Source organism: Macrotis lagotis, chromosome 4 (genome assembly GCF_037893015.1).
Source record: "Macrotis lagotis isolate mMagLag1 chromosome 4, bilby.v1.9.chrom.fasta, whole genome shotgun sequence".
Taxonomy (NCBI): domain Eukaryota; kingdom Metazoa; phylum Chordata; class Mammalia; order Peramelemorphia; family Peramelidae; genus Macrotis; species Macrotis lagotis.
The window spans coordinates 228416521-228431292 of NC_133661.1; the positions used below are offsets into that span (position 1 = coordinate 228416521).

General features: G+C 36.8%; 1 protein-coding gene and 1 long non-coding RNA gene across 12 annotated transcripts in view; one reads left to right on the forward strand and one right to left on the reverse strand.

The window, feature by feature from the left end:
* FOXN3 (forkhead box N3) overlaps window positions 1-14772 on the forward strand; it is a 487407-nt gene that overhangs the window by 208760 nt on the left and 263875 nt on the right. The window lies entirely within an intron of this gene.
* The window catches only part of LOC141522260 (uncharacterized), an 85953-nt gene that overhangs the window by 24995 nt on the left and 46186 nt on the right, over window positions 1-14772 (reverse strand). The gene's annotated exons all lie outside the window — the stretch shown is intronic.

Genomic DNA, 14772 nt, shown 5'->3' on the forward strand with positions numbered 1-14772 from the left:
CTTTCAGGGTCTGGAAATGATGCCTATAATTCTATTGCTGCCTTTGCTAATTTTCTTTTAACCTTCTCTGCTAAAGGGGGGAAAAAAAGAACATCCTTTTGAAGATTTCCTTTTAAGGGAGTGCAAGTTCATCATGCCAAAAAAAAAAAGTAGTCTTTAGGATGGCCGATTATGACTTTAACACATTGTGTAGACATCCAGAAGAATTCTTCCTCCCTTGCCCTCTAAAATTGGAATCCTTATGCATATTTAGTCTAACATGGATTTTAGATATCATTACTGAGACTACTGGTTGTGGTTGTACTTCTACACCACCATTATATGAATGACATGCATGCTATTATTTTCAGTCTTGACCTTTCCCCTAAAGTTTTGGTATAGGTTAGAGATGCTTGGGTTTTAGAGAGATGAGGGAAGATTTCATGTGTACTCACTAAGCATATGAAGTTTGCTTTGCAAGCTAGTTAATCAATGAAGAGTGCATACAGAGAGCTTTGTAGATTCTCTGCATTGTTAAACTAGAGAAAGGGGGAGCCACTTTAATATTGTAGTAAAAATGGGTATTGAACTTTGGTTGGATATTTTGGAGTGCCCCTCTAATATAAAACCAAAAATTGTACATAGATTACTTTCTGTAACTACTTGTGTAATAAGTGGTTGGCAACTTGTGGCTACTTTGTGTGAAACTACTGGTGGAATTGTATTCTGGGATTACTCATGAGGGTTTTTTTTTAAGTTATATAAAGAAGAGTTACTTGTTTTTTCATCATTTATGTGATCTCTCAAGGATAATAGGTATAATACTTGCAATATCAATATTGACATGAAAAACTGAATGGGGATCTGACATTGATGTCATTGCTGTTTACAGTCAATTGCTCCTCCCTCCCTCCCTGCCTCAACCCCAATCCCCTTTTGAAATTTCAGTTTAGTTTCAATGATAGCTATTGTATGGGGGTCAGCTGCTATGTAGAATTTGGGCCTTAGCTTCTATCTGGGAGAGTGTTCTTCTATTTAAAATAGAATCAGGAAGCTGAGGAAACTACTCATGCCCTGAGTGGAATAAAACTTCATGGGGAAATGGAAGGAGCAATGGTTTTCCATCTGTTTCTTAGATTTATAAAACCCAGCTCACTTGGAGTTCATGTTCAAGATTTTTTTTTTTTAGTTTTTGCTAGACAATGGGGTTAAGTGGCTTGCCCAAGGCCACACATAGCTAGGTAATTATTAAGTGTCTGAGGTCGGATTTGAACTTAGGTACTCCTGACTCCAGGGCCAGTGCTCTAGCCACTGGGCCACCTAGACGCCCCTGATGTTCAAGATTTTAAAAAGCTGAACAGAGGAGAGACAGAGCAGGATTTGGGCATTGAGGGACTAAACCTTTGATCTCTGTGGCAGAAGAAATTTGTCTAAAGTGTGACCCCCATTTGCAGATTTCTTGGCAAAGGAGCAGTTTGCGATTTCTTTCTCCAGGTCATTTAACAGATGAGGAAACTGAGGCAAATACAGTTAAGTGACTTGCCTAGGGTCACAAAGCTGGTGTAAATGTCTGAAATCAGATTCACCTCAGTTCTTCCTGACTCCAGGCCTCCACTACCTCCCACCCCTCTTTTAATTAATTCTCTGCTTCAATGTAGACCTAAGGACTAGATTTGCACAAAGTGATAGAGAATCAGGACCCTTATTCCAGTTGCCCTCAGGTTTTGAGGACTGTACTTTGGCTTGGTTGGCTTGCTATACTAGGTCAGTCTCATACTGGCCTGAGACATTGTGGCATTTGAAAGTCTGGAGACTTGGGCAGTTGTTGACTTTAGCAAGTGCACTGTGATTGAAGTATGGACTTCATTAGTAAAAAAAAAAACAAAAAAAAACTTACCCATTATAAGCCCCAGCACTCCAATCTTGGGATTGTTTAAAGCAGGCAGAAAGTGAAAAAGGTCATGTAATATCCTTCTAAAAGCAGAACCACTAAGAAGAATGTTCTCCTCACCCCTACCCTCCCACCCCTACCTCATTCAAAAACAGTGCATCTCATCATTAATTAAGTAACTTTCAGCAAGCTTTTCAGCCTGTTGGGAAATGTCTTGCAAGTTGCCACATGTATGTGTCTGTATGTTTGACATCTTGTACATGAACATAAAAGTAACCCAGCAAGTGGCCTGTTCTGAAACTTAAATTTCTAAAGCATGAGAGAGAAGGTTTTGGAGAATTATTTATTATCTTTGCAAATTGAAGGCAACTGTTTATTGGTGTTATGTCCATATATACAAATAACACTGAGAGAAGCTAAACTCTGCCTCCCCCCTCCCCAGTTTCTCAGTCAGGTTTACCTTGGTGCCCTTTTCAGAACAAGTTCAGATACCAACCGGTGAATAAGTGTTTATTTTAAAGACTTGAAAACATTAATCCTTCACTGTCTTGGTTTTTACCTTTTTATCTATTTTGTCCTTGTATTGACATGTTTTTTGATAGGCTTCCAGGTAGCTTTGTAGTTTAGGTGTCTATGGCCAACATGTGTGATGCCATGAGAAGAAAGCAAAGACTTTTGGAGACTTTAACCCTTTTTATTTACTTTTTTTCTCTCTTGATTATCCTGGGATTTACTAGGGGCCACTTTCGGATGCATAGGATTTCAACCAGAAATTAGTACAGAAAAAGCAGAATGTTGACCCATAGTTCTTTCGTTACAATTTTTGTTTGTTTTTTTTTTCAGGGCAGTGGGGTTAAGTGACTTGCCCAAGGTCACACAGCTAGGCAATTATTAAATGTTTGAGATCAGATTTGAACTCAGGTACTTCTGACTCCAGGGCCAGTGCTCTATCCACTGCGACACCTAGCCACGCAGACCATAGTTCTTTTTCTTGTTAAAAGATTCGTGCTCTTCACATAAACTCATTTTTTATATCCAAAGAATTTTACTTCACACATAGAACTAAAATTGCACATTGGAATGGTATCTTTATATTTGCCTTGTACTTTGAATGAAGCCTTGAATGCTGCTTCAAACACTGCCTAGCTATTTCTGTCCCCCTTTTTTTAATTTGTCTAAAGGAAAATTTGCAGCTAGGTTTAAAGTGAAATTTAGGACTTTGTAGCCTGGGTACATAAGAATCTCTCCTGATTTCCTTTTCTTCCTTGTTGCCAATGCCTTCTCATCAAAATTACCTTGTATATATTTTGAAAATAGTTAGCTACATAAGCTCCTTGAGAGCCAAAACACTTATTTGCTGTTTTCTCTCTCTGTCTCTCTCTCTCTCTCATTTTGCTGGGTCTAGAGTCAAGAAGATCTTAGTTCAAATCCAGAACTAACTTCATGCTGGCTGGGTGACCCTGGAAAAGTCACTTAATCTATTTTTACTTTAGTTTCCGTCTCTGTAAAATGGAGGTAATAATAATAATGCTTACTCTCCCAGTGTTGTGAGAATTGAATAAAATAATATTTGAAAAACATGTAACCCAGTTCCTAGCTTATTTCCTTTTTCTGTAAGTGTAATTGCTTGTTGATTGAGGGATCTATCTCATTCTATATAAATTTAGTTCCATGCATTTATTAGTCTGAGAGGTATGGAAACTTTTTTAAAAAGTTATTTTTGAGACAAAACAATTAAAATTTTGGCATTGCATCATAAGAATGGCCCCATAGCTTCACTGGAATGATGCTGTACTGGGAGCTAGGAGATATGGATTCTAACCTCATCCCTATTACTAGCTGTGTACTCTTAGCAAAGGGGGTTATTTGGACTAAATGATCTTTCTAAGCCATCTTTCTAGCTCACACATCTTATGAATCTGTTAGCACCTTGAAAAGAGAAAGAAAAGTCAGTTTTGCCTTTAGAGCCCATGTCATAAAGAATTGAGCATACACATTCATTCTCCTCTTCATCATCTAACCCTGATACTTTGAAACAGAATGCTATTCAAAATGCATGTTGTTTATAAACAGTAAGTCTGTCTAATGGACTATTGAGACCCTGATCAAAAAACTGTATCTTTTGAGAGTTTGAAAGGCATTTATTTCTTTAGGGCTACCATAGAATTATCCTTAAAAGGCTCTGTGGATAGATTTAAGGGGATTTTTGAACTTGTATGGGGGGGGATCCTTTATTTCAATATATATTTGATTTCCTTTGTAATGTGTTTTATTTTATGCATTTAAAATATTACTTTTAGAAGATGTCCACAGAATGCGTATGAGGACCATGACACAAAAAAATTTAAGGACTTATGCATTTTGGGGTGTGAAGGAAATGTTGAAGTCAGCAGTCTGAGAGTTAATAGATATGAGATTTAGTCTTCCCATTGCCACTGATTATCTGTTGACCCTATGCAAGTTATTTCAATGTCTTCTTGTTTGTTGAAATAAAAGTGATTAGATAGAATGATCTCTTCTTCTAGTCCTGAAAAACTTATGAAAACTTTTTGTGGCAGAAATGCATCCTTTAGAGAGAGTGGTATATCCAGGTGTTTGGAGCTCTTTAGATGTGGCAAAATCCTGTTGTTTATATATAGTAAAGTCATTCTGTTTGCATTAATTTGGCCCAGATGGTTTACCGTTGCTATGCTTTGCACTTAACCTGGTTCCCAAGTCTTTCCCCTCATGTTTCTCCTGATTTAATGGGGCAAAAGTTCTCCCCAAACTCTACCCCCCTGAAAGTTACTTTCAGAGTCTCATTTCCCTACTTCTGTGGGCAGTTACCTTTTTTTCCCCCTTTCAGAATGGTTTGGCAAATGAGTTTGTCTCTTATGTGATAGCACCCCCATATGCTCAAAAAATATGATATGATAATAGCTTTTAATCTCTGCCACTTGATAAAATGAAACATCATGGCCTCTGAAGCTTCTTTTTCCCACTCAATTAGCCCCAGATTCATTGGTGTGATTTTTTTGGGGGAGTGGAGGAGAGAAAGATTAATTTTAGTGGGAAAATACTCTATGAATCAGTGTCCTCTGGATCTAGAAACTAAAAATCCCTCTAAGACTAAATGATTGCAAATTGGATGAAGTTTTGACAAAGTCCATAGAGTTTCTCTGTGGCCTGACAAGAAGGGTTTCAGGTCTTAGTGTCAACCTTGCCTTGGAATTTCTGCCAAACCCCTTAGCAGCTATGATTTGATTGAGTCTAAACCTCTCTTGAGGTTTTATTTCCTCTTCTATAAAATGGGAATAATTTTACAGATGTCACTTGAAGGTGAAACATTAAGTTAGTAGAATGTTATTTCCCCACCTTCCTTGTCATGTTTACTTTGCTGATCTCACAGGATTTTTTGAGTATCAAGGGAGATAATATTTTGTTATATCCCAATAAATGTGAGCTCTTTGTGAGGATCTTAATTAGGTAGAGTTCATTTAATGTGGTGTCAGAAAACTGCCCCTGTCAGAAAATAGTTTGTGTCTCACTTGCATTTTTTTTATTCAGAGAGGTATTTTTAAGTTATCTCCTGTAAGACTTCCTTCAGGGATAGGACCACTTGGGATTTGTTTTGACCAAGATATGGAGAAATAAGGCAGGGGAGACTGAGGCATTAGGCAGCTCTCTATCAGGGCTTTCTCCTTGCTGTGGATGGTTCTTAAGGCTCTCCTGTTTGCTGGTTGTTTGCCAGGCCCTTTAATCAGCTCCCTTGTTACATTTCTTCAGCTCCTTTAGATCTGGTTTTTTGTTCGTTTGAGTGGACTTTGGTTGTCCCGCCTACTCTACCTTCTGGTATCTATGCCCTCTGATTTGTTTGCTTACCTAGTTTCTAACCTGATGGTTGTTCTGATTTCTGCTCTGGTAGCTTCTCACACCTTTATGTTTCATTTGTTGTCCTTTTCCTGTTCTTACTCTTCACCCCATTTCCTCAACCCAACAAGATATATATACAACTATTGAGAGATGATGATCCCAGAGGATGGGGGAGGGGGAAGTTACAGAGAGACAGGTTTCAAACAATAAGTACAGTCCATAAATGAAAGGGGTCAATTCATGAGTTAGTGAGCTCCTCATTACAGGGTCTTTCCAGGCAGAGATATATCTTGGATAGTATTCAACTAGATACTTTCTTTCCTTTTATACCATATAAGATTGGTCAGGATATTTAGCTTCAGTTTTTTGAGAAGCCTTCTTTAGAAGGTTCAGCTAAATATGGCTCTGCATCCAGAGGTGGTGTTATGATCCTAGGATATTTTCCTAGTTTCATCTGGTATCTTTTTAGGAAGGTGATCTTTTCTCTCTTTGGCTGATATTAGTGATGTCTGACAGTGTCCAGGAGTATCTTCAAGTAAATTCTGTGTTTGTCAGATTAGAATTTAGGCATAGCAGGATAGTTTAGTGACCTTCTTTCTCACTTTTAGAAGGGTACAGTCAATCTGACATTAGTGAATTATGCCCTTCATGCTTAGTTTTTTCCCCCCAGTGGTAATGAGATGAGTTGGTCAGTCAGTCAACTTTCCCAGCACACTCCTTGTCTTTCATAAATGAGTTATTCCATGGATTCAGCTATGGTGTAATGGTATACTCTGGAGAGAATCAGAAAAGTTTTTAATCCTAAGTATTAGGGGCTAGGGGATAGACCATTTTAGGTGATATATCTTATTTAATGTAATCTTGTAGCCCAGATAGTCAAAAAGCTTAATAGTATCAGCCTTAATGACCTTGATTTTCAAGTTTTCTTGGATAAATTACCAAGTCCTCACTTCTAAAGCCTTTCTGTTGCCTGATTCGAAAGTCTTTCATTGTTTTCAGGTGGCGGGAATTCAAGAGTGTTCTGCAATCTATGTAAAGTGGGGCAGCTAGGTGAAGAAGGGGATAGAATGCCAGACCTAGAGTCAGGAAGACTCATGTTTGTGAGTTAAAATCAGGCCTCAGACACTAAAGGTGAGGGGAGCAACCACAGCAGAAATAGCTGTGTGATCCTGGGCAAGTCACTCAATCCTGTTTGCCTCAGTTTCCTCATCAGTAAAATGACTGGAGGAGGAAATGGCAAACCACTCAAGTATTCTTGCCAAGAAAACCTCAAATGGATAAAACATAATTTATAACATCAAAAAATATATGTAAAACAACAGGATGGCTCAGTGAATAGAATGTCAGGCTTGGAGTCAGGAAGATCTAAGTTTAATCTGGACTCAGAGGCTTATTAGGTATATGACCTTGGGCAGGTTACTTTGCCAAATCTTTGCCTCAGTTTCCTCTTATGTAAAATGAGGGTAATAATAGTACCTCTTAGGATCAAATAAGTCAATACTTGTAAAGTGCTTACCTGGCAAATGATAAGTGTTTTATATATATGTTAACTTTAGCTATTAATATTAAAGCATATTTTTTTGTATTTTTATTTTTTAAGTAAGTTTTTTGTTGAATATTTTTAAAAAATTGTCATTTCTGCTACTATCTCTGCTTTTCCCTTGTTCCTAGAGAGTTATTCTATATGGTAAACAATATTCTTTAAAGCCATAGAGAAAAAAGAATAGTCAATATAACTGATTTAAAAAAAAAAGACTGAAAAGCTGTAGTATTCAACACTTGTATACTTGTCACTCCTGCAAAGGAGTGAGGAATGGTAGTGTTTCATATATTTTCTTCTGAGGCAGACTTATTTTTTATAATTTTGCAACATTCATTTTTTATTTTTTTAACTGTGTGTTGTATGTATAGGGGTTGTTTTTATATTGTTATCATCATTGTATGTATTGTTTTCTTGGCTCTGCTTACTTCACTCTGAAACAATTGATAAGATTATTTCATGCTTGTTTGTATCCATTCTCTGTATCACAATCATTTTTTTGCATCATAATAATATTCCATTAGATTCATGTATCACAGTTTGTTTAGTCATTTCCTATTTGCTGGGCATCTACATTGTTTTCAGTTTTTGTTTTTTTTTTTTTGCTGTCTCAAAAAGTGCTGCTATAAATATGTTGCTATATATGGGGACTTTCCTCATCAATGACCTCCTTAGGGTATAAACCTACTACTAATGGAATCTCTAGGTTAAAGAGTTTTAGTTATTTTATTTGCATGATTCCAAATTACTTTCCAAAATGGTTGTACTGTTTCATAGCTCCACTGAAAAGCATCTTTTTTTTATGAATATTCCCCAGGTTCTATATTTATAGGGTTCTTGATCATTTAATGAGCAAGTATTAAAAATGAACAGGTAGTCTAGGAGGTAGAACACCAAACTTGATGTCAGGACATTTGAGTTCAAATCTTGGTTTTAAAACTATAATCCTTTTTGCAGTTTTAGAGCATACAAAAGAATTAGAATTTGGTTCTTTAGGGACCAAAACTCTGGTTGGAAAGATAACATAGTTAAACAACAAACAAATGAAAGACTGGCAATTTTTAAAATATAATTTGACTTTTTATAAATACTGACATAATATAAAATGAGGAAGTGACCTGTTTGTATGAATTAAGTTTAATAATAATCTATTTTTTCCTATATTTTCATCTATATGTTTGCATGTATCAATAATATCTGTTATTTCATTCATGTGGTAAAATCTCAGTAAGAAACTTTTTTCTTTTTTAGATTTTTTCAAGGCAGTGGGGTTAAGTGGCTTGCCCAAGGCCACATGGCTAGGTAATTATTAAGTGTCTAAGGTCGGATTTGAACCCAGGTACTCCTGACTCCAAGGCCGGTGCTCTATCCACTGCGCCACCTAGCCACCCCAAGAAACTCCTTTTAACAATGGAAATTGGCACCATTTGGTATGAATTTTTAATCTTAAAGAATTTCCTGTTGGTGAGAAGTTAAGTGATTTGCTCAGGGACACACAGTTAATATGAGAGACAGAACTTGGACCCATTTCTTTTTTAAGGACTCTGAAGTGTTCTGAGTTTGTCTTAATTCTATCCACCATACTATGCTGCCTCCCAAATATGTAATCTTTTTATAGTTTTGCAAAGCCCTTTACTCACAAATAACCATGTGAGGGTAGAGATCACAAATATTAACTCTTTCCCTACCCTAGATGTAGATCTGAAGTGAAGCTATTTGCCCAAGCTCATAATGACCAATAAATCTCAGAGCCTGTTCTTGAACTCTGTCTTTTGACTCAAAGTCTAGCCTTCATACTATACTCTTCTGAACTAGAATCTTGGAAGAGATTTTCTTTTTTTTAAAAATATATTTAAATATATATACTTTAAAAATATATTTATTTTTTCCAATTACATATAAAGACCAATTTCAACATTCATTAATAAAATTTTTGAGTTCCAGATTTTTTCTATTCTTATCCCCTATCCCCTCCCTCAAATGGTAAGCTATCTGATATAGGTTATGTATATACAATTATGGAAACTATATTAGAAAATATAGTTCCTATGAAAGAAAAAACAGGTCAAAAGAAAAGAATCATATTAAAAATAAAGAGAAAACAGTATGTTTCAATCTGTATTCAAACTCCATCAGTTTTTTTTCTGGACATGGATAGCATTTTTCATCATGAGTCCTTAGAAACTGTTTTTGATCATTGTATGACTGAGAAGAATTAAGTCAGTTATAGTTCATCTTCAAACAATGTTTTCCTGTTTCTGCTCACCTTACTTTTTACATCAGTTCATGTAAGTTTTTTCAGGTTTTCTGAAATCTGCTTGCTCATTATTTCTTATAGAACAATAGTATTTCATTACATTCATATACCGCAGTTGTTTAGTCATTCCTCAGTTGATAGACATCCCCTGGGTTTCCAATTCTTTATCACTACAAAAAGAACTAATGTTTTTGTACATGTAGGTTGTTTTTCCCTTTTTTTTTTATGATCTCTTTGAGATGCAGACCTAGTAGTCTATATTGTTGGATCAAAGGATATACACAGTTTGATTGTTCCTTAGAATAGTTCCAAATTACTGTGAATTATTATTATTATTTTTTAGTTTTTGCAAGTCAGTGGGGTTAAGTGTCTTGTCCAAGGCCACACAGCTAGGTAATTATTAAGTGTCTGAGGCCGGATTTGAACTCAGGTACTCCTGACTCCGAGGCCAGTGCTCTATCCACTGCGCCACCTAGCCGCCCCTGTGAATTATTTCTTAAGGAACCTGAATTTAATGGAAAGATCCATGTGTCCAATTATCAGTTCTGCGACCTCTTCACTATATTTATCTCACTTCATTGAACTCTGGTATGCCCTTATATAAAATGAAGGATTTGGATTAAGTGACTTTTGAGATCCTTTCAGCTCTAAAAACCATATAATAAAACCAAAACTAGGTTTGCTGACATACATAGGCATGGGAAATGAGAAAAAGGTGAGTCTTAGGAGATAGTAAAGGGGAATTCCCTTGGCTAGAATGGTAATGATGCAATGTGATACAGGTACAATGAGAGACAAGGCTGAAAGAGAATGTAAGAGTGCAGGTATTCCCAAGAATAGTAAAAGCTTTTGCATTTTTCTTATTACACGCACCTGTTATTCTGTGATAGCTCCATGAATACACACTCTACTTCATTCACAAATGTGGATAAAACTCCCTGACTATGTTCTCATTTTCCTCCTTTTGTACACTGGAAGAGTATGCCCTAATAACTCTAGGGTTTCACAGACCCCTCTGAGTCAAGTCTTGCATGTTCTTCCATTTAACTGAAGTCTATGGGATGCTCTAACAATTACTTTGATTGTCCTGCCCTCAAGTGGGAACCATAAAAAGGGAAAAAAAATATAATTTAATAATGTTACTCTTTAGGAACTTGAGCAATCAGATTTTTTCTGTAATTTCTAGTTAGAGTAGAAATTTGAAAATCAAAAAAATCCCCCAAACTTAGTCACATCAGAGATTCAGTAAAATAGAACAGAATCAGACTTCTGGCCCTACTGCTTTTTATACTAGTCATAGAGTTCCTCCATTTTTTTCTGTCCACATTGCTATTGTTCTTGAGATTTAGTATTCTGGAGAACCTAGATCTGAAGACATTGTTTAATTTGGTGATGCAATGCAAGGAGCATTAGATTTGGTGTTAGAATACTAGATTTTTAAGCCCTATTTCTGCCCCTTATTGCTTGATCTGGGGCAAGTGAAACCTAGGCTGTTACAAGGCTGTTATCAGCTTTCTTTCTGAGCTGTAAACTTCAACTGAAGTGTTCCCTGATGTGGGAATGTAGCCCAATTTGCTTTAGCATAGGTTAATATAAAAAGGTTTTATAGGTTTGACTTCAGTTAACCAAAAACCTTTGTTTTGGTTAATCGAGAGTTTGCTGGAATTTATGTTTCTGACAATGTAAGAAAAAGTGAACGATGTAACTGGTGCTGAGTGTTAGAATAAAGAAGAGTGATGAGGAGTGTGCAGTAAGAGATTTTGACTGAATTGTTGTTTCAAGGATAACTGAATATTTGGCAGTATAGGATTTCAGAGAATCCCACAACGAAGTGGGAACTTTTGCTTCTTGTTAGGGAAGTTAAACCTGTAAGTGTGGTCAAGGGCTCAGTCTCCTTGCTGATGGGGAAATAGAAATGTACTACAGTGAACATCTCATTTAGTAGAACCTCCTCCTCCCTCCTCCCTCCCTGCCCCCCCCCCCCCCCCCCCCCCCCCCCCCTTAGCCCATGACTTTCCCGAGTTAGCTGCCATCTGGTCCCTGGCTGGAGAGAAGAATTTTTCTTGTATATGTGTCTCCATGGAAACCAGTTTGCGGTTGATATGGAAAGTAAGCAGTTGCCGTAGCAACAGAGTTACTGATGTGGCGGCTTTCCTGCTTGCAGGGAAAGGGATAAACTGACCAAACTAGTTTAAATGCATTATGTAGGATTCTTGTAATGATAGTCAGAGCTGCTAGTTTTGCTTGTGTTAAAATCAGTCCTTTCCCCTTTCGAAGGGAGTATTAGAGGATTTCATAAATCAGACAGAAGTAGTTGCTCTCAGGAAAAGCAGATCATGAGACTCTGTGGAATTGCTTTTTTTCCTCCCCTTACATTAAAGAAACCTTTCTAGGAAACTTATTAAAATCCCAGTGGTTCCTCAGCAATAATACTTATTGTTTATAATGTAGACTTTATGCTAAGCATTGTTTTCTTCTCTACAGCTGTCATTATATTGTATTCCCTCAGGATGGAATCATAGGATCAGAAATTTAAGAGCTAGAAGAGATCTTAGAAGTCATTGAACTCAATCCCCTTATTTTACACAAAAGGATGTTGTAGCCTGGAGGTTTAAGTGACTTGTTCTGGATCACAGGGCTAGTAAGTGTCTGAGTCAGGATTTCAACTTGAATCTTCCTTACTTTCCATCCAGTGCTCAGATCATTATGCCACATTGTCCTTGTTGCCCTTTCCCTGAAGGGCATAGGCATTGAACAAATAAATCCAACAGATATTCATTGCAGCCAGTATTTTATCATGGTGGGGTAGGAACTTTGAAATGATAACTTATCTATTATATTACTCTGACCCTTAATTTGGTTACGCCCTTGTTTCTAAGTTGTAATCTTTGTGTGCACACCCTCTCCCCTCAATTTGTTGCCATATTGTGTTACTTGGAAGAAAGTTCCTTCCCGCTCCACCTCCCTTCAGGGTTTCATACTATTTCATTGCCTTTCTGTTGTCTTTATCTCCATGGAGTTTGTTGATTGTTGCCAAGCTAGTGAAGCTGTTCATCAGTGATAACCTATTCTGCCAGTGAACATCAAACTGTGTGCAGTCCCAGGACTGGAATGACCTTTCAAGGTCATTAGGTCCAGTTTCTACTCTTCATAAAGAACTAAATACAAGATGATACAATGTATATTATATATATATATATATATATATATTATATATATGTCTGCTCCAATTTTAAAAATTTCTAGGTATGTTAATTTTGCAGCCCACATTGTTATAGATACTGATCTTGTAATTATTATCAAAACATTTACATGGAACATCATCTTCTATAAGGGACCATGCTAGATACCAGGTATATAGTTCTTATTCTCAAGGTGCTCCTTCTATCAGTTAGAGAGTCAGAAAATATACTTTTTAAAATAGGTTATAACCCAAGGTAGCATTTACTGAATAACACAGGACGAATAAATTCAGCAAGAGTTTAGGAGAAGGTATTTATTAGGATTATAGAGATTAGGGAGAATCCATATAGGAGGTAAATATATTTTGAAGAAAGAATAAGACCTTTTGAGGCTTGGAAGGAGAAAGGAATTTTAGATGGATTGATTTAATGGAAGATGGGAATGAGCGTGATGTGTCTTGGGGCCCGTTTTGACAGTAGCAAAAAAAATTCATGTAGGATAGCAATGAGAAATGAGGTTGGCAAAATTAATGCCAGATAGTGGAGGACCTTGAACATCAGTCTAAGGTTTTTGTCTTATAAATTGGTAATTCTGGAAAGGTTTTTTTTAAGTAGGAGCTAAATGTGTACAGAAGGATATTAAGAGATCCTTTCCTAAATTTATCTTAGACTTTTTTGGTAGTTTTATTGCATTTTTAGGTAGGTTGGACCAATATTCTCTTTCATTTATAAGAGAAATCAAAAATTATGCTCTAGTTCATTTTAATTGTACTTTCCCTTCCTTCTGAATAAAGTCAAAGGACTTGGAGTTGGAAAGGATTTTAGACATCATCTAGGCCAAACCTTTTCTTTAACAGAAGCTCAGAGAGAAATGATATTGTACTAAATAATACTCAAAGTTACTGGTAGAGTTGGAATTCCAGAACCTTGGTCTCCTGGGTCCCAGTCTGGTGGTTATTCCATTTCACTTTCTTTCTGATTTAAACTTTTGTTTTTATATCATTGGATTTTTTCAGTGTAGCTCTCAATTCATCTCTCAGAGAACAGTCCCTTATAACAAAGATTAAAAAGAAAGAGGGGGGCGTGGCTAGGTGTTGCAGTGGATAGAGTACCCGGCCCTCAAGTCAGGAGTAACTGACTTCAAATCCAGACTCAGACAATTAAACCCTTTGATTAACAATACCACTTCTAGATCTGTATCCCAAAGAGATCATATAAGTAGGAAAAGAACCCACATCTACAAAAATATTCATAGCAACTCTTTTTTGTGGTGGCAAAGAATTGGAAACTGAGTGGATGCCATCATTGGGCAGTGACTGAATAAGTTCTGATGATGGAATACTATTGTTCTGTTAAAAACTCTTGTGCAGGTGGATTTGGAAAGACTTACATGAACTGATGCTAAGAAAAGTAAGCAGAGTCAGGAGAACATGGTAAATGTTTAGCAACATTATCAGATGATCAGCGTATGATTCTTTTGGTTCTTCTCAGCAATATAGTAATCAAAGACAATTCTAAGTCTTGTGATAGAAAAAGCAATCCACAACCAGAGAAAGAATTAAGGAGTTTGAATGCAGAGCGAAGCATACTATTTTCACCTTTTTAAATGGTTTCTCATTTTGCTTTTTTCTTTCTCATGATTTTCTCTTTATGTTCTGATTGTACTTTCACAGCATGGATAACATGAAGATTTATTTGATTTGATTGTACTCATAATATCAGGTTAGGGAAGGAGTAGAAAGGGAAGGAGAGAGGAAAATTTGGAATTCAAAAATCTTATTAAAAATGTATGTTGGGGGGCAGCTAGGTGGCGCAGTGGATAAAGCCCCGGCCCTGTAGTCAGGAGTACCTGGGTTCAAATCCGGTCTCAGACACTTAATAATTACCTAGCTGTGTGGCCTTGGGCAAGCCACTTAACCCCATTTGCCTTGCAAAAAAAACCTAAAAAAAATGAATGTTGGGGGGCCTCTAGGTGGTGCAGTGGATAGAGCACTGGCTCTGGAGTTAGGAGCACCTGAGTTCAAATCCGGCCTCAGACAATTAATAATTACCTAGCTGTGTGGCCTTGGGC